Below are 20,812 nucleotides of genomic sequence, written 5' to 3'. Positions count from 1 at the left end.
AATGTTATTAGACATGATTGTTACTGTTGCTTTTATTGTGATCCTGTGAAAGTGAGTTTGAAAGATGAAAAGCATTCCAATTTGTTTAATGACTTGTGAGCCATGAGGGCACGATAGCACTGTATGTGGCAAACCCTACTACATTGACTGCTTTTGATTTGCTTTCTGGCCAAGCCCAAGACCTAGCATGAAAGCTACATTGCCTGGTGTCCTAGGCTGAGCTTAAAAAGTGCAGTTAATAGATAGTCAAGCCTTCCTGAGAGAGCCTCAGAAACAGCTCCATTATCCTCTTGGCAGGAGAAGCAACTCCTCTTCTTTCCCAGCTATAAAATCCACTTGGAAGGACACAGAATATGGGTGTTGCATGGAGCCTTCCATTTGATTCTTTGTTATGTTTTCTGATGAGGTGTGGACATTTGGCCACCCAGAGCAGACATCCTCTGAGGAGCAGTACAAGATGAGAGCACACCTCTTGGTGAAGCAAAAGCTGGTCCTCTGGTCCTGCTCTCTGGCCCACAATTGTTCCTCAGCTATCCACTGGAGACTCCAAAGGAACTGTCCTTCCAGCATCCTGTCCACCAGTAAAATGTGATAACAGTGCCCCTGGGTGTGTCAGGAGGGTCTGATTCCTGATGAGGAATGATGAACACTGAATGAGGAGAGGCTGGCCTGGAAATATGTTGTACTTTGTACAGATGAGCCCAGGAGGAGGCCAAGGGCAGTTTGATGTTTTCAGTAATAGACCAAATGGAAGGGGGTTAAATTACAAATCCTCTTAGTTCCATATTAGAGTCACATCAACCCCCATTTCGACTCTAGAGTCACTCTAGTCTCCCAACTCTAGGCCCCTGAGGAAACCAAGCATGGCTGAGTCTACTGGTTCTGCCAGGATGACAACCAAGATGTCAATCTAAGTAACAAAAAGTGACCTGCCAAAGGTGTTAGATATATCGGGGAGAAGCAGTGCATTGCAATGGGAGCATATGTGGCAGGGTAAATCAAGAGTGTATTCAAGGAGGTAGAGGCAAAAGGGGGACTTTCAAGGCAAAATGAGGAGATTATGTAAATCAGTTTCATAGCAGAGATGGTGTCATTTCAAAGATGTCCTTACAGACATTTCCCTTTTTTTGGAAATTTTAACTTATTTGATGGGGAGTTGGAGGAAAGAACAGTTCCGTTCTCTAGCTCACTCCCCAAACACCTGCAGAGACTGAACTGGGCTCGAACTGAAGCCAGGAGCTGGGAATTCCCATCCAGTTCTCCCAGGTGAGTGGCAGAAGCTCAGTTATTTGAGCCATCCCTTCTGCCTCTTGGATTTACACTAGCAGGAAGCTGGAGTCGAGAGTTAGATCTGGAAATGAAACTCTGATATTCCAATGTGGGATGAGAGCATCTTCACCACTAAGATAAATGCCCAGTTCCCGGAAGTACTCTTTGTATAAGGTGGTAGTGTCTCCTGTGCAGTGAAGCTACTGGCAATTTGAGGGGACAGTTCCTGCTATCAGACATATGTGCAAGAGAGCCTTTCCTCTGTAACTTCATGGCTTTGTTTGTTGCTGTCATTAGGGTTTAATGAAATTCTTTCCATTTTGCTTCAGTTGACTTCACTAAGGTGTGGGGTAACAGAATGGGAAACAAAGGGACAACATGCTTCCTTAGTTTCCTTCTACCAATGGGAAGACAGAACTTACACCTTCATTACATTTGCGTTCTGAGGAGGTGGAAAGGGAACCTGAAATTACACTGCTTTGACAAAGTAATGATGCCTCCCCTTAGAAGAAGGCAGGGCTGGGAGCTGAACGTAAGATTGATTGATTTATGAGTTTGGTACTTTAAGGAGCTATCTTATTTAGAAGAAGATATGTGAAAGTGATGAGAAATCACCCTGAGGGCTAGCAGGGCCTTTTGTGTGGGATGGGACATGATTAAAGGTACTGTATCTTCAGACTCTTGGCCTGTGAATCATTTCTGTGGTCATTAGACTTCCTTGAAGAATTATTGCAACTTCTAGTGAAGCATTTGGTCCTTCCTAGTTTCCCAGGTTAATTGGCACCGGCAGGTCCATTAAGCTGGTGTCATATCACTCACTCCTAACCCAGAACTAGTGATTGAATGCTTGGTGAGCCACACACGTCTGCCTTAGCTCATTCTGTCATCTTGTGATCCTTGGTCCAGCAAGCCTGACTCCAGTGGCATTGCAAGGGGACCTGATCATGCCCAGAGGAACAGCATTGGGACTGGCAGGCTTTCTCTGCAGATTTTCAAGGGAGCAGAACTGTTTCTACACTTTAAAGAGCTATCACTATTTTCATGTAGATGAGAGGCATATTGAGGGGGAGCAGAATTATCTTAGTTGACTTAGAAAAGGCAAAGGGATACTTCTCTGAACCAGTATGCACTGGTACAGAACTTGAACCCTCTGCCTGTTTCATTGACCCACAGATTTTGACTTGACTTTCTGTAAGAAAAAGGTGCCTGCTTTGGTATGGTAAATTACATGAGATTGGAAACATTCCTTTTTCTTCAGATTGTATTGGCAATTTGATCTGTAGGATGTGATGGAAGTTCCAGCTTTGAACTGCATTATAGCTTAAGCTTCTCAGAGTTTCATTTAGAGTTCATTTCAAGTACATAGAAGATATATGACAGAGAAGGAGGGGTTGCTTGTAATGTATATGCTGTATTAGCTCAGAGTTTGAGGCTTTCTTCCTCAAAAATGCTAATTACAAAAGATGTTCAAATATATTCATAAATATATATGCTTGGCTTTTACTCTTTTTTCCAGTCATTAAAAATGAAAGTGTTTGGAAATTTGAAATGACTGTATAAGATAATAGTTGCTAGCATTTTGGCTTGATTGCCACGTAAGACTGTACAAAGATACTTCGGGAGGTTTGCAGAAAACAGAATCAAGGGATAAATTTATTTCAGCACAAAAATTTTGAAGTCTGGGCATAGCTGTTTGATAATACACAGTTTCCATGAACTTTCTGAAGAGCCTTTGTGAATGGGAGTGGGCTGGGGGTGATGTATATGAATGATTCTGTACACACCCATCATCCAGATGGGAGGTCCCATTTCACAGCACAGCTACTGGAGAGCTGAAGTCCTGCTTCTATCACAAAAGCATAGGAAGCTCTGTACTGCTGTAAACTTAAAAAATTTAAAAATCTATTGCTCTCTGATACATGAATAACTGGTTCTGAAAGTTGTGAGGAAGGCCCAAGTGTTCTGCTTTGGCTTGATTTTTTCAGGGAAAAATAATGATTTGGGCAAAGAATGCTTCCTTTGATCATTACACTAGCCATGTAGGCAATACAAGTTGGGAGCATCCCAGACATGGGACGTGTGAGACAATGACCTTGAAGACACTGTTGTTGATGTGTTTGAGACCTGAGCTGTTTTGGTGGATATGCCACCTGTGATCTGACCTCTTAGAAAGTACACAGTGATCAAACCCCAAGCAATCAAAAGCAGGCTGAGCTTGTTGGGAAGGTGCGAGTGTGGCATGGGATGTCAGGTAGCTCTTACATTTTTACGTCTCCTGCCCCTCCCTCACTTTTAAAATTTGGATTCTGTGACCTCATCCTTTACTCTGTGTCAGTCAATCTCACTGTTGCAGGGTCCTGGTGCTTTTCTTGTCTAGCACTCCCCACTCCCTGAGCTCCCTAAGGTAGTGCTTGGGAGAGAATCTGGGAGTCATTAAATGGGAAGTAGAGAAACCATGTGGAAACTAGCTTGACCTCTCCTTGGTGTGCCCACTCGAGTGCCCAGGCACCAGACTTGACATTCATGGAAGCAGACTGACTGCATGGCGTTGCAAGGGTGGGGCCTGAGGGGCAATGTGTGGTGTGAAGTTTGACTCCATGTAGCAGGTAAATAGCTGTGTGTGTTTCCTTCAATCCCATGGGGACTGAGGCTCTGAAGGAGGGAGTTGCAGAAGAGGAAGAACTGGGAGTTTGTCACCCAGTGTTGCATTTTCAGTTGATATATAATAATTGCAGGTCTCTGCAGAGTACAGTGTGATAGTTCCATATAGCATACTGTGCATCATGATGAAAACCAGAATAATGAATGCATGCATCTCCTTCAACATTCATTATTTTCCCTGTGTTGGGAACCTTTAGACATCTTTCTTCTAGTACTTTCTGAATTATATGATCTGTTGGTATCCATCACAGTTCCCCACACTCCCCTATACCATAGAAATCTAGAATGAATCCCTCCTGTCTCACTGTACTTTGGTACTCATTCTGCCACGTGGGCTCTCTCCTCCACCCTTCCCAGCTCCAGGAACCACTATTCTACCTTCTACTTCTGTAAAACCACCTCTGAGCAAGAACATGCAGTACTGGTCTTTTTGTGCCTTGCCTGGATGGCTTCACGTGAACATATGTTGGTGTTTTGAAGCTATGAGTTTGCATTAACATTAAGTGTGAGGCAAAAGCAAATATATATTCTCCTACAAATTAAGGGTAAAATCTGAGCGACTTGCGCCCCAAGCCCTATCCATATTGTGCCAAAGTCAAAGGCATGGAGTGCAATGGTGGCTGGAGCTGCTACTTTCAATTTTAGTGTATGTGCTGGTGAAACAAGCACTACAGCTACTGTTTTCAATACATATCCTGGCATCTTTAGTATATGTTCATCTCTGGAGGAGTCGTGGGACTCAGTGATCACACAGAGCAATGAATAGTGAACCCTGGATTAACATGTTTTGGCCATAATTCGGAGTGAAACTTCACCTTCTTTATCCCTCTAGGGATTCTGAACTGGGCATTTCAAACAATATATTTCATGTTCTTTTCCTTTTCATTGGACCGTTTTCAAGTTGGATGCATTCAGTCCAAAATAAGGGAATGAAATAACCCAAGGGTAGGAGCTTATAAAATATCCCTAAGTGCACTGTCTGTCTCCCTCAGGGTAAGGACCATGTTGGTCTTTATTTCTGGGAAACCTTGGATATTTCATGTATCTGTCTACCTGTCTGTCGTGTATCTCCCTAAGGTGGGTGTGTAGGAGTGAAGAAGATGATAACTGCTGGCCACTAGTTGTGGTAGAAACTTTGTATTTTAGTGGCTGAGTGAGGAAGAGGAAAATTGTGCTATAGACACATTAGAAGATCAGAAGCATGAAGTTTGGCTAAGACCAGGGGATGAGTAAATTGGATTTCTTTTTAAAAGGAATTTGGCAAACCAAGAAATAAGGTGATTCCTTCTGATGGTGGTAAGATAGTGGTAGCACACAAAGCCTCCCTGACTGCTGGAATCCTAGTTACACCATACGCCAGATGTGTGACCAGAGGGTAACCTCAGCCCTTCTGCTCTCAGTTTGCTTATCTGTGAGATGCAAATTATAGTGGAGGCAACTCCCAGGGCTAATAGGTCTGTGTTGAAGAGCTGGGCACATGCATGCATGGGGCACGTGGCAAGTGCTTTTCACAAGTTCGCTGTTAGTATGCTGTCTCAAGAGCTGAACATGACAGTAAAGTGAAGGTAGTGGGAAAGGACTAAGATTATAAAGGTGGAGAGCAGATCTGTTGTTGCCAGGTGTTAGGGTTGTCTGGATGCAGGTGCTTACAAAGGGACATCCTGAGGAATCCTTGTCACTGGACAGATTTATGTCTTTGTTTTGGTGAAGGCTACACTTGTCCACCAAATGAGAACATGTCACAGACCTAAGCGTGCATGCACACACACACACACACACACACACACACACGTTCATGTACCAACAGGGAGGGCTACATGAGCTGTGTGAACTGCCACTGTCAATTCCTGGTTTTGATTTGGTACTGCCGTTATGCAAATGTTAGCCTTGAAGGGGTGGGGTCCACAGGACCTCCCTGGACATTTTCATGCAACTTCCTGTAAATCTATAATTACTTTCAAATAAACAGTGAACAAAATTAAGGCTAGATTTATTTTTAACTTACACGACTTTCACAGTCCCACCATAACAAAAACCAGGCAACTCCCTGGCAGGTGCTCAGGCTAATCACTTAAAAAAGTGACAGTGCTTGGAATAAAAGTGTTAATAGGGCCAGAAATTGTATTCTACCCCGACAAATTCATAAAGTTACTGTACTCCACTGCTATCGGGCTATTCTGTGGCAGGAACTTTCTGGATGGTTAAAAAGACATGCAGAGACATTTTCTCACAGCCTTCAAGAACTAAGCTGGAGTAATCCAATGTGCTTGGTTTTGATCAGTCTATCATCAGAGGCCCCTTAATTACATTTGGAGAGGAATGAGGCGGTCACTCAGCTGAATCCTGGTTCCAGGCAGTACCAGCACCCTTATCTCCAGGCCTTTGACCTTCCCATCTCAGCCATGTGGCAACACAGGAAGGTGGGTGCACTTGACATTCAACAGACAATTCTGAGTGCGGGCATCCCGAGCAGGTGGAAGCTGTCTAACAGGCTGCCTTTGTTGGCAGTCATGCTAATGAGCAGTGACTGTGATGTGAATGTGTGTGACATCCAAGTGTGAGAGTTTGCACTTAGCTTGTGGATCCTACAAGGAAGGTGAAGCTTTTCAGAAATAGTCCTTGCTTTCCTTTTCAGCTTGTGTGTCGAGTAGTTTTTGGCACTTGAGTTCTAAACCTGGGAAACTTTAGGTGACTGCGTTAACTTACTTTTTTGGCAAGTTACTGGTTAGTTATAGCCAGTGATAGTTTTAATGTAGAGTTTTTAGGTCACAGAAATGTATATTTGCGGAGGAATAAGCATGGTGTGATGGAAGAAGGAATGAGTGCCTGGGGGATCTGTGACTGACGTCCGGATGGTTGCACAAGGTGAAGGGCAGAGTATACATAAGACCATGTGTAGCATATAGGATTTTATGAAATGATTTGCACGAAAGAATGCTTAATTATGCACATTTCTGGGGCACCAGGAGCTTTTCAAATCATTTCACATGGATCTTCTTTGATTTCAGAATCCAGATCAGTCAGGACTGACACCACTCAATGATCTGTTTCTTTTCTTCTTTCTTCTTCAAGTAGAGAAAAAGACAACGACTAGAGGAGTCATGACTTACTGAAGGTCAGGAAGTGACTCATCAGGGTTGGTGCCCTCTTTGGTGCCCTTTTCTCTGCATCTCACCCCTTCTCACACCCTGGGTACCAAGGAAATATGACCAGTTCTGTTTCTTCTTCATATCAGATGGAGGTATTTGAGGCATTCTCCATCCATGATGACATTTAGGCTGCTTTCCTGTGACAGGAGCTTATGTGGGTGGAGGATGAGCCCTGATAAGTCCTAAGTAAGGCATCCTTCTTAGTCCCTGTTGACCCTTTGATTACGCAGGGAAGAGTTTGTAAATCCTTTTCTTTAAAGCTAGATAACAGGGACTGGCATTTGGCAGTGTGGCTTAAATCACTGCTTGAGAAGCTGACATCCCGAATGGGAGTGCCCGACTTGAATCCCAACTACTCAATTTATGACGACAGACAAATAGGTGATCTTCCCCCACCCTGCCTCAAATGCCTACAATGGCCAGTGCTAGGCCAGGCTGAAACTGGGAGTCAGAAACTCAGTCTAGGTGTCATATATGAACGGCAGGGACCCAGGCCATTTAGCTACCATTTGCTGACTCCCAGGAACCCAGAGTTGGGGGTGGAGCTAAGACGTGAACCCACATACTCTAGTATGGGACATAGGCATCCAACTTCTGTCATATCCCGAATTTTGTACTAAATGCCTATGCTCTATACTCCAAAGTTTCTTTGGCCTCTGATAATATCACACATTACAGCAACACTATCATTGGAATCAGAATTATTTTATTTGTAGTAGAAGGATTCTCAATGACAGACATTATTTGTAAGTAAATTATTTTCCCTTCTATTGTATTTTAACTTTATAATACATCTCCTTAGACTCTGGGATTCCCCTTATCTCCTCCCCCAAATTCCAAATTTCCAAATTCCCTCTCCCAAACTGATTTTCCTCATATTATTACAATAATATAGTCCTTCATAAGCAGTCATTAGTCCATCAGTCTTCCATTTAAGTGTGTCCTGACATTACTGGTACAGACAATGGCAAACAGTCCAGCATCCTATTGTCAAGATACATCCAACAGTTTCATTGGGAGTCCTTGTTTGACTTGGAAGCAGAGATGCACACTGTATCTTATGTTCACATCTGGATATGAAATTCTATTAGGCAGATACTATACATAGATTCTTTTAACAACGTTTATCTCTTTGCTGTATTTTTAAAAAAGATATACATTGGCCTATTATTTGCTTCCAACTCCTGAGTCTGGGAGAATTAAAAAAAAATCTTCCAGTAATTGTGTGAGAGCAACTGGGGTGAAACCGGGACAGCAGACTTGGTTTTCATGAGGGTTTAGAGCACAGAAAACAATGATGCCTTTCTCATTAAAAAAGTCAACTCAACCAGAAATCTATTTAAAATGCCTAAAATAATGTTGGTAGTTTGGCTTCTTCTAATATTCTGATGGCTGAAAAGAACTGGATACCGATACCCTTTTCTGATGTTAGCAAGTCAAAGAAAGCATTAATGTTTGGTGGTAAGTAAACTACTCACTTATCAATCTAGGCAAATCTTGCTTTAATGTATTATTGGCATATTCAGAAACAATTCAAAATAGCTTCACACTTGTATGTTCTGAGAGAAGAGCCCTCTCTGCCCGATTTCATCCCATTCATCTCATGTCTGTTGTGTCAAAGACATAACAGCTCAGGCATTTGTGGGAAAAGAATACCCAAAGAGTCCACTGGTTTTCTATTTTTGGCCATCATGGTTGGAATTCCCTTATTCCAAAAATATCTTTTTGGGGAAACCCAAACAATATGCTAAAATTAATTCCCCAAAAGGAAATGAACTGGGATTGACCTTTATGGCTTCCTGCTCCTTGCTTCTTGCTATTTTAGCAACTTTCTCAAAAATGACATTCATCCATCTCTGGTCTTCCTACCCGAGTTGAAGCTGGTTTATTTGGCCAAGACACAGAGGAGGCTGGGCCCCTGAGCTGCGGGTAAGATGGAGGAGCGAGGCAACTTTGAGCCCAGGGAAGCAGGTGCCGAACAGAGCACATGATGTGATACCTCATGGAAGTTTCCAGCAGGCAGCAGCAGCAGATTTCCAGCTGAAGTGAGGGAGGAAGACTGGGAAGGGACAGCAGACAGCTTTCTAGGTGAGAGAAATGTCTGTCTGGTTGCGTTGGTGGTTTGTAAGTATGCATATTGGTCAGAACTCAGTGACTATACATTTGTAGGACATATATTTTATGATAAAAACTCTTATGTCAATGAAGTTGATTTTTAAAATTGGCGATTAGAATAAGATGCGCAAGGCATCACTGCTGGTGCACCGCTGGGTCTTCAGTTTCACCGGGGCCACTTTTTGATTGACAGTCACCACTTACATTAGATGAGAATGTCAGTGAATTATTGTGGAAAGACAAAGAGTGTTTCCTACACAGTTATAGATGTTTGCATTCTGTTCCTCAAGATATTCTGTGCCTTTATGTAGAAATATGTATTTGTGTGTATATAAATATATACATGTATACAGGGACCTGGAAAGCAGCTGATGTTGCCTGGTGCGTCCTGTGGGTGGTAGCAGAGAGTGTGCAAATACACACACACACACACACACACACACACACACACACACACGCTGGAAGGTGAAGGCTCGTCCATGTTCCCAAAGCAATTCATCAACAGGCTGAATTCATTTTGCTCTCCTATGAGAAAATTCTACTTATTTCAACAGTTGTCTTATCATTCAGGTTGGATCTGAGATTGCAAACACAGGCAACAACCTGGCCTGCCTGGGCTTTGGAGTTCAGGGCAGTGCATTTAAGCTGGACTTCATTTCCTTCCCCTGACTTCCTATGTTTTCTTTCAGAGTTTGATCTTTGAAACAAATACAGAGCAGCCCACAACAGGATATTTCCTGGGCAATGTCATTGGCCATGATCCCTGTTTATTTTTTAAAATTTTTTCCTAGATTTAGGAGTTAGGTTTATCATTAGATTTGGGGTTAAGTAAAGCCTCAAAAAAAGTGTTTTGATTTGAAATATATAATCTTTGACACTGAGCCTTTCAATTCAAGTCAGCTACATTATATTTCAGAAAGTTATTTTTTGTGTCATGCTATAATTTCAATGATCCTTTGTGATGAAATCTCAGATTTTAACATAGTACACTTTTAAGTGGTCAGGGGTAAATAGATTTAATGTTTATATGATTTTTGTAAATAGAGACAAGAACTTGTAATGAAAGATTTAAGCACATTGAGCATAAATCCTTTGGAAAACATTGACATAAAATGCAAGATACAAAATGATCAGTAACACATTGTTTCTTAAAATATACATTTCATGTGAAAATGAAATATACAGATACAAGTTGAGTCCTCTATTTTGTAAATCCTTTTCTTAACATTTTATTTTGTTTTACGATATAGTTCCATAGGTTCTGGGGTTGCCTATGCCCTTCCCTGAAGTCCCTCTCTGCCATATTGACTTCTCCTCTGTTTATTAATTGTGACATTAGGGCACTGGAGATCTGCCATAGCTTCCTCTTGGATCTACAGATTTCTCTCCCTCCCTCTTTCTCTCTCTCTCTCCCTCTCTCCCTCTCTCCCCCTCTCCCCCTCTCTCCCCCTCTCCCCCTCTCTCCCTCTCTCCCTCTCTCCCTCTCTCCCTCTCTCCCTCTCTCCCTCTCCTCGCTTTGCCCTTTACTATGGCCTGTGTTGTTTCCTCATTACTTGGGAGCAGTACATTTTCAACAGTATTCACTCTAGCATGTATTTGAGTCAGGTGTGCCCCCCTTTTTTTTCCTAACCATTATGTAGCAGATGCCAAGGACCCTGGTACAATTGCTACATATAGAAAGTGCCTGTCTAGACAAATAGCACTCAACTGATTAGAAAATTTTGTTGCCGTTTCAGCTAAGGAAAGAAAGGTAATTTTAAACTAGAACTGTCCTCTTACATGTCATCATGTTTTGATTCAGTTGCATTTTCAAGTTAGGGAGAATTGTATGGCCAGTTTTATTATTTTTCCTCTGGCCATATTTCTGTTCAATAAGCTGTTTTTCTCCTTGGCTCCTATCAGATTAGAACCAAAAGATTACCTGTTGATTTGATGCACCAGGGTACCTGGAGTTAGCCTAGTCCCCAGCAGGCAAGGCCAGTGCTAAAATGATGCAGTGGTAGGCTCAGAGGTCGAAGCTCATGGCTATTGTTAAGACTCTGACCCCAGAGCCAGGAGGTGGTAGAGAAGTGGCACGTGGAATTCGAGCAGAGAGCAGAAAAAATCAGCTTATGGTTCCCAGTTTGTCCCAGTTGTCATTGCCAAGGGGACCATGGAATCTGTGCCCAAGTGCCAGACAATGTTGATTACACTGGCTAAATGTCAACATAGTTCTCAAGCAAGGGTTGGAAACCCTCCAGGGGCATCTGGGAAGAAATGTTGTAAGTCTGTCTTCCCTTTCATTGGCTGCGCAAGCATCATAACTCATGCCTGCTAACGCCAGATCTTCAGCTTGTCCTTCCAGGTCCTGGAGTAAACCCTTCATGGTGTTAAGTATAAAGGCTTTAGCGAGTGTCTCCTGTTGGGCTCGGGTTTCTCTCTTTGCCCTCATCTGCCAGCAGGGTGAGTTGAGGGGAGCTGCCAGCAAGGGGACAGGAAAGGTGGTGAAAACCCTGCTCAGAGGTGTCTGGCTTCAGGGTTTCACAGAAGTTGATAGCATCAGGCTTAGTGACCACAATTCAATTACAAGCGCTGCCCAGCCATCCTGAGCGACTATATTCTTGCCAAACACTGCTGTGTGAAGGCGGCTGCATTTTTGTTCGCTGTGCCTGATGGGTTTTTAAGTATATTAACCACATACATTCACACAAAGGGGGAAATTTACTGCCTCAACAGGGGGACTGAAATCCCCCAGGCTACATAAACCCAATGAAAATACAAGAGCTGCATTTACAGGCCTCTCGAAGATAAGAGCTCAGCCTCTAAAACCATTTCTTCAAATGAAAAATGGATGGCTGAGCTGCTAATGGCCCAGTCACCTAGGAATGTACCTTGTCCCTGACATGTGAGGCCCCCCTGGCAGGTTCTACTCGCACGAATGGAGGACTGCACCATGGGCTGCCGCTGGGCCTCGACATGCCTTGCTCACTCAGTGGCCTACGATATTTAACAACCACTACAGAGGACAGTCTCTCCTGCTAGTACTGCCTCCTCCTATGTTCCCTCTCTTAGCTTCCCTCTTCTGTCCCAGCCTGCTAGCCCCTCTCATCTCTTCTCCCCTCTCTCCACCATTCTCCTCTTCTCTTTCTCTTCCTCTTTATTTCTCTGACGGAGGTGTAAATGTGTGGGGCAAGACAGAGCCCACAATAGACGAGCAGGTGTATACTGCTAGCTTTGCTCAGTTGGAATTTAGAGAGGCTGAAAGGGAGCTATCTTCCTCCAACATTGAGGGTGACATTGAAATTGACCTCAAAGTTTTCAGGCAGAATTAAAGAAGATCTGAAAGTGCATTCCCTTGTGGACTTTTTCAGACTTATAATATAACTCATCCTAACTTGGAGTGAGAGAAGTTAAGAATCTGTCCATGCAGATGGACACACAGACACTCCTGATCGTGTTTCCCTACAGAATGGATTATCCATTAGGCCAAAGTGGAGGCAATACGTCTCCTCTTATAGATCCTGAGTCTCCTGATAAACTTAAGGGTCCCCCAAGGCTCATGACCAGAAAAGTCCACCACCGTGTTAAGAATGAAGTACCAGGATGTTTATGAATCAGCCTTCAAGTGAATTCAAGTCTCTGGATAAGTCTTGTGAGTGTCATTTTGTGTGTGTGTGAGAGAGTGAATTTGCTGGCTAAGGAGTGGGATTTAACCACACAGGAGAGTGCTTGACACAGTGGAACAGTTCTCCTGGCTTCAGTGGCAGCCACAGGGCTGTGTGACTTTGTCAGATTTTACAGAACAGTTTGTGAAAAACAATGAAATATACTACATACAATTTATAACAAAACAAACCTGGTTTCCCTAAAATTATGAATAAATATAACATGAAGGAAGGAGGGTGGGTGGGAAGATAGAGAAAATGAAAGAGGGGAGAAAGGGAGAGAGGACAGAGGAAAGAAAGGAAGGAAGGAGAGAGGGCAAGAGAGGACGGAGAAAAGGATGGACAAGTCCTTCTACTCGTCTCCCTGGCCGCTTTGCCCAGCAGCTGGCCTCTCCGCTGGTGCTGCCTTCTCTAAGGAGGGAACACCACATCACCCACTCCGGCCTGTGGGCTCACGGTGCCAGGAAAGCTGTTCCAGGAAAGGCAGAGGTGCCATGTGCTTCCTTCTGGGGCAGATGACTTCACTCCCTAGGTAGCAATGCCCTTTTATGGTTAGCACAGGTAGGGAAATACCTGGCTTCATGGTGACTCATCAGGTAAACATCACTTCTTCGAGTGAGTCAGAATCCCAGATATATCCAGGAGAGTTTCCCATGCCCTGCATGGTGCCAGGCACAAAGCACCAATGAAAGTTGTGTCTGCATGCCAGTTCCTGTGGCCCTATAGGCAGGACACCTGTGATTGAATGCTCTCTGATTTCCTGGCAGGATGGAGTGAAATTCACCCCTTCTAATCCACTCAATTGCATATCCATCCTGGAAAGGAGAAACTTATTTAAATTTATTCCATAGTCATGTTCATGTCTGTTCAGTTACAGGTAAACCCAATATCAGCAGAATAAACTTCTTCAATGTTATGTGTGTGCCTCGACTGTGAAAGAGAGAGAGAGAGGGAGTGTGTGTGTGTGTGTAGACACAGTTAAAAACAGACTTGGGCAATGTAAAATACCACAGAAAGTAGGAGTTTCCAAGGAAAACATGGGGAAAAGTCTGTAGGAGAATCTAATGTATGCTATAGCTTTTAAAAGGAAACATTAATAGTGGAACCTGCCCTTGGAGGGCCAGGCAGTAATAAATTTCATGTCAGAAATTACCTGTCAGTAGGATTATGTTAAATAATGTTGAATTGTTATTAGTTGTGGGGGGAAAGAGGAAAGTAGCAGTCTCAAAAATGTTCAAAGAGAGTAATGTTTCATACACAAATCCCATTATTGTTTAACAGGATTTTTATGCTTAACCCTTCTCCAAGATGTATGGAAAGTTTGGACTATTTTAGTTCATTCCTTAAAATGCAGTCTTCATAGGAAAAGAAGCCAAATTCTTTCAAGGCAGCAATTTGGGATTATCCGGAGCACTTGCGTGTCTGCTAGACACCGCCTTGTAGAATGCCTTCATTGATGAATTGTGTGTTTGCTTTCTGGAACTCACAGGAAGTAGTTTTATTTCTGTATATCAGAAAATCTTTCATTGAATAGTTTGGGGTGGGGGCACTGTTTCAACATTGTGAGCATTTGTACTTCTTTTGGCCAAAGAGTTAAAAATAGTTCGTTCCCTGAGCAAAAAAAAAATCTTATTACAAATGTATGGCTCTGATTATTTTCTCAACACATTTGTTATATATTTACAAATACAGTGATAAAGCCAATGAGAATTTTTCTTTCTTTGATTCACTCCCCAAATGCCTGTGACACATCCACAGCTGAGTCCAGTAGAAGCCAAAAAGCCAAAAACTTGAGAGGGGTCTTCGCTGGGGGTTGCAGGCAATTAAGGACCTGAGCCATCACTATTGCCTCCCAAGATGGGATTCAGCAGGAAATTGGAATTACAAGTGGGTCAAAAGTCTCAGAAGCAGAACTGGAATTTGAACGCAGGCACTCTTATGGGATGCTTGAATGGTGTCTTGACTTTTGTGCCAAGTGCTGTCCCCTGTCTGTGAGTTGTTAGGTTTGTTGCCTTATACTGGATTGAAACTCAAGGTCACCCGGGGCCCCAGAGGCAGTGATGATGAAGATGGAGTGGAAGCAGAGTGTAACACTGAGCCTGACGTGGAACGAGCACATGGCCACTGGCCAGATCATTTTCTCTTTACAAAGGGCCATTGATGACTCACAGGTGTCATTGGGTCGCCATGCCCAGCATGAAAGGTCATTTTGACTTTATGTAACTTGAATAGAAGGATTTCTCCATCTGCTTTGATTCCTTCCATCAATCATTGGTCACTCATGATCTGCTCTGGGCTTCTGGCAAATGGTTGTATTTGATGTTTCATCACATTCAAACCAGATCTTTCCAGCAAGTGTCTACCCATGCCTGGTATGCATTTGTGAAAAACCATAATTTCTTCAAGTAGACTCAATTTCAGTAAAAGATCCCAGCAATAATTTACAACTGGGCTCATGGGGGATCAATCTGAGATGCCCTTTGCAAATGGAAAGGCTGGACGACTTTCTGAGACCAACTTGCAACCTTACAAGCCTTTTGCTCCTTGGAGCATGCAGCTCTTAACAGTAGGGCCATTCACATGGGAGTCCATTGACCTGACCTCTGGGGATTTGATCTTGTGTTTGGGGAATGATCTTTTAATGATATTGTAGAATGTATAGTTTCAGAATGCCCTGTTATTCATTAGCTAAAACACACCAAGCCTAGGTTGCTGTTGTCACTTCAACATAGATAATGAGACCAACACAACTGCATATCATGTTCTTTTCCATGGAATGGCATCTTCATCATGAATAGTTACATATTCTGGTTTGATCTAGCTTCAGGCAAACATAATATGGATGCTCTTTCTGTCAGTCGTTTCCAAAGACCACTCACATTCCACCCACAATAAGAGTTCTCACATTTCACAAAGGCTCCTGACCATCATGTGAAAATCTCTTGGTGGTCTGCTGATTTGTTTCATTTAAAATACTGTCCTTAGTTATGTTAGTGAAAAGTTTTTCATCTCATGAAAAATCTCAAATATATTCTGCAAAGGTAATTCAGAAAGTCCAGAGAAAATGAAATTTTAAAATTAAGCTAATTTTGCCATGAACAGTTTTAAAATGAGTAGTTGATCCATGCATAATATTTTTTGGAAAATTTTTTACAGTTTATTAATTCTAATTAAACATTTTGAACAATCACCACAGATCAGTGCACTGTGAAATCTTGATTCCTTTTTCTGTTATCCAATCCCTGGCTCACTGCTTTATTTTTGTTCTGGCCAGCACCAACGTTGACCATGGCAGTTCCCCTGACATTCTTCATTCTGTTCTTATACTTGTTTCACTGTTTTCTTGCAGTTTTTTTTCTTTTTTTCGGACAGGTCACATCATGAAAATCTGTTTGGGTTCATTTTGCTTACCATACTCCAAGGAATCACAAATCATGCCAAAGCTCATTGATTGCCACCACCAAAGTGAATTCCAAATCCAAACACAAAGATGACACCGGGAGTGGGTCTTGTACATTTTGGCTAGTTTTTCCCTGCATCTCTGTCTTTGACTCTGTTTCCTTCCCAGGGTGGAGCACATTCATGACCACTTGTTTCCTCTCAAGGAGCCAGTTAGTCATGAACTTCCCAGTTCTGACAGGCAACTGTGTCATTCATGATGACAGTCAAGCCTCATGCCCTTAGTATTCTCCTAGTACATTTTTCATAAACTTTCTGAAGACCCCCTAGTAAATGCTGATTTCAACAATTCACACTACAAAAGACTTACATCATTCCATGTTCCATAACATTCTTTCTTTTAAAAGGATTATTCAGTTTTACTGAAAAGGCAAGCTTATAGAAAGAAGGAGAGACAGAGAAAGAACTTCCATCTGCCAGTTCACTTCCCAAGTGACTGCAATGGCCAAAGCTAAGCCAATCTGAAGCCAGGAGTCAGGAACTTCTTCCGGGTCTCCCACGTGGGTGCAGGGTCCCAAGGCTTTATACCATCTTCTGATTTCCTAGGCTGCAAGCAGGGAGCTGGAAAGGAAGTGGAGTAGCTGGAACACAGACCAGCGCCCATATGGGATGTTGGCGCATGTAAAGTGAGGATTTACCTACTGAGCCATCAAGCCAGGCCTCATGGCATTCATAAATAAGTCAAAAGATCCAAATAATGATCCCTGTATGGACACATAATGTAAATTAAACAGTTATCAACTGTCAGCCTGTATTGAGTTTGCTTAGAGCAGGTGCCGTGTATCAGGGCATTTCATTCATATTTCACTGTGCATATGCAATGAATATGGAATACAGATAAGATATAGTCCTTCAAGGAAAGTAATCGCAGTACCACTTCACCAAAATCACCCATAGTTTCTTCAGATCTAAAACTCAACTTTCAAGTTTCCTTGGTAGTTTTCAGTTTCTGTTCTTGATTATTTTCTGCAAGCTTTGCTTTCTTTTCCTTATGGAAGAATCCCACAAAAGAGCTAGCTGTAGGAGCCTGGGGCCTTGGCAGCTAGACTCACGAATGAGTCTTGGGAGATGGTGCTCCTTATAGGAAATGGTGCTCCATTAACATGATGTCTTCCAGAGGGTAGGGTGAGAACTGAGCCAGAGCCGTAGAAGATGCCCTCCCAGGTGGACTTGGCAAGTAACCATGTGGGACTCCATGGTTTTGTTCCCTTGGTAGCTCTGCGCACAGGGACAGTGCAGAGCTTGGATCAAAACCCCAACCATGATGGTGGCTGCTACTCAAGCCAGCATGCACAGTGCAGTATCTGATGGCTGCAAATGCCTTGAATCTGGTCTGCTGGCTGGTGTGGATCTGTTTTTTGTTGTTTGTTTGTTTGCTTTATGTAGGCTTCATCTTTAAAACTTCATCCTTGAGAAGCATCTCCAAGAAAACAGCAAAAAAAAAAAAAAAAAAAAAAAAATCCCAGACTCCCTATTGAGCAGGAGAAAAGCGAAAAGCTAAGTCCTTTCCAAGAGCTTGATCATTCATGTCCTTGACCAGATAGTCCAGTGAGATGATAGTGATACAGTCCTTGCCCCCCAGCTTGCCTCCACAGTACACATCTGTATCCCAGTAATGGCCTGCAGCAACAGTTACTCTAGGATGCTACCTTTGCCTCCTGTTCCCAGACCTCAGGGCTGAACTGACTTCCTCACCAGGAGGTGTTTTTTTTCTTCTTCTTTTTTTTTTTTTTCAGAAAATTGGGACTGAAATAAGGTTCAAACGTCAAAATTGGTTGATATGCCTCCTGTGACTCTGAACTCACAGATGTGAGCCCCTCCTTTGGTTCTTTCTTGCACCTTGTTTGAACAGTCGGCCGAGTTTTGAGCAATCCGAGCATCGCTGCATGTGTCCGTGGTGTCAGTTTTACAAGCCTTCTATTGCTTATATTTCCTGCAAATTGGTGATTAGGGGCTTTCTAGGCTTGATTTAGAGGCAAGTACAAGTTCTTGGCAGCAGGAGTACTTCCCAGGTGGTATGGCGTTCATCTGGCTCTTTGGGGTGTTGGTGGTCACTGGATATTTCTTTAAGGATTTAAGAATGATGAAGTTGGATTCCACCACTGCTTCATTTATTAGCCAGAAAGAAAACCATTTCCTTATAAGTTCTGAGGCTATCCTAAAGTTCAGTTCCAAACTTTTAAAAGCCTGGGTCTCTTTCAATTTTTTTATTGTTAAAGAGATGTCCTTTCAACTCATGAGTATCTACAAATAATGACAGGGAAGAAACATTACAGCTCTCTCTTCACCGAGAGAGGCATCAGGTGGCAGGAAACCTCACAACATGGGTGTTGAGTCTAGGATCTGTGTGATTTCTCAAGCCGTGTGAATTTCCAGAGTTGGTGGGTCCTCAGCCCCTACCTGCACTCCAATCAGAGAAGCACAAGACGATGGCTTTACAAAATAGCATGTGGCCTCTTACCAGCCTGTCTTTCAGCTAAAACATTTTATGGTTTTCACTTCTGATGAAAAAGTAGTGGTCCTTATTAGAATGGGTAGCATGTTTGTATACATGTGTAATGCCTAAGTGTGATGTGAATGTGACAAAAATGCTAAGTGTTCGTTCTTACAAGAAGAATTTATTAAAGACAATCCGATGATCAGTAGAGCTAAGTGTTATCTCCACTGATTAAATGGTCCATTTGTCTTTCCATTCTTTAATTAATCATTTATACTACATCCTGTAAAATGCAAACATCGAGAGGAGGCATTATGGGCAGCATCCTTTTGGAGATTTCCTGGAGGTGCCCTTATTGACATCTCAGCCTGGTGTTCCAAGAATTGCAGATAGCGTGCCAGGATTCTGGAAGTGTCTATTGAAATCATCCACAAGAGTGATTCTATCTCCTTGAGAGCTAAATCTGGAATTTTTTCTTGGACAGTCTTTCGACTGTCAGAGCCAGCAGAAGGGATGTCTAACCACATCTCTGTGAAGGAAAACATTTCTAAAAAATCTGGAGCACTCTCATGAGTTGTTCATGTGATCTCATTGATCTCAAAATGTAAATGAAAATATATTTGAACAGTGATGCCTGATCCTCTACCTATTTCTCACTTCTCTTTTATCTGCATAACTGGTGAATGAATACAGGACAGAAGCACCAAGTCAGGGTGCACATTTGCCGTACCTAGTGATTGAACCCACATCCCATATCCTGTTTCCTGGGTTCCATAGCCTGTTGCCTGACTGTTAATGCAGGCCCTGGAAGGTAGCCTGTTATGGCTCATGCTAAATCAGTTTCCTGCTGTCCATTTGGGAGACTTGGATAGTGTTTCCAGGTTCTGGCTATGCACTTAGCCCAGCCTGTACGTTGCAGATGTTTGGGGAGTGAACCAGTGAATGGGAGCTCTCTGTGTCTGCCTCTGAGTGTATATGTGTGTGTGTCTGCCTCTCAAAGAAAGAAAAATAAGTTTTCAAAGAAGCGGATAACCTAGTTTTAGAATAGTCACAGGTGCCAAATAAAGACTTGTTTTCTTATTAGTACACCTTAAATTCCACTGTGGATGTATGTGTAAAAAGTAGCTAAGATGAAGGGTGGTAGGAGTGGGGTGGGTGTGGAGAACAGGACAAGAAAAGCAGAAAATAAATTCTGAGTTCCACCCATTGTGTCACACTGTCTTGTGATAGAAGAAGCTGTCAAAAATAAAATCTACCGGTCTCACCTCTGCAGTCAGGAGCGATTGGGGGGCTTTCCCTCTTCACAGTTTCACCCAGTTCCTAACTGTAGAAGGTGCTACTGTTCTCCTAACACTTCATAATTCACTAAAAGGAGTTGGGAGCATTTTCTGACAGGAGATGTCACGAAACAGCCCGGGAGACTGGTCAGAAAGAGTAATGTTTCCCTTCAACAGTTCAGAGCCATTTGTGGAAGCCATCAAGATCTCAGTTCAAGCTCATTATCACCAGCAAATATTCATTTATTCCCCTGATAAATATGTATCCAGTGACTCTTGGGAGCAGCATGTGGTATAGGTGTCACTGTGACACTGAAGAGAAGCAGGTGCTTGTAAGCTAGCATGGCAGAGACATTCTCCACAACTGGAAACGAGGCCAACTTTGATAGCACTGAATTAAATGATTACTGAGATATATATTCTGAGGCCCCAGTAAGTATAGATAACTTCTAAGCAGAGGGTGGAAGAGCAGGTTAGTTAGGGAGACTGCATAAAACATGGAGAACTGGGTAGAACTACAACCAAAGAGGCCAGCAGGTAGGTGGCAGTGTGGAGTGTATACCTGGATTCAAGACCCAGCATGGGATACAGCCATCGCCACATAGCATCTAAGTCTTCCCTAAAGACCACCAGAGCTGGATTTCCATGTGTGTCATTGGCTTAGCCCATGATGCCACCAGGGACACAGCTATGGACTGTGTCAAGAGGAAAGTCTCTTCATTTGTACCAACCACAGGTCTGCTCATCCTATCAGAAGTGACATGACACTCAACCTGCAGATAAGTCCTCTTCTTTCTGTTC

General features: G+C 42.8%; 1 protein-coding gene and 1 pseudogene across 2 annotated transcripts in view; one reads left to right on the top strand and one right to left on the bottom strand.

The window, feature by feature from the left end:
* Nucleotides 1-16,495, bottom strand: part of LOC105941652 (small ribosomal subunit protein eS24-like) — a 35,315-nt pseudogene extending 18,820 nt beyond the window's left edge.
* Nucleotides 1-20,812, top strand: part of CREB5 (cAMP responsive element binding protein 5) — a 392,014-nt gene that overhangs the window by 179,351 nt on the left and 191,851 nt on the right. The window lies entirely within an intron of this gene.

The sequence above is a fragment of the Ochotona princeps genome, chromosome 20 (genome assembly GCF_030435755.1).
Source record: "Ochotona princeps isolate mOchPri1 chromosome 20, mOchPri1.hap1, whole genome shotgun sequence".
Taxonomy (NCBI): Eukaryota; Metazoa; Chordata; class Mammalia; order Lagomorpha; family Ochotonidae; genus Ochotona; species Ochotona princeps.
The sequence above is the reverse complement of the archived record's forward strand: the minus strand, read 5'-3'. Positions and strand labels throughout refer to the sequence as shown.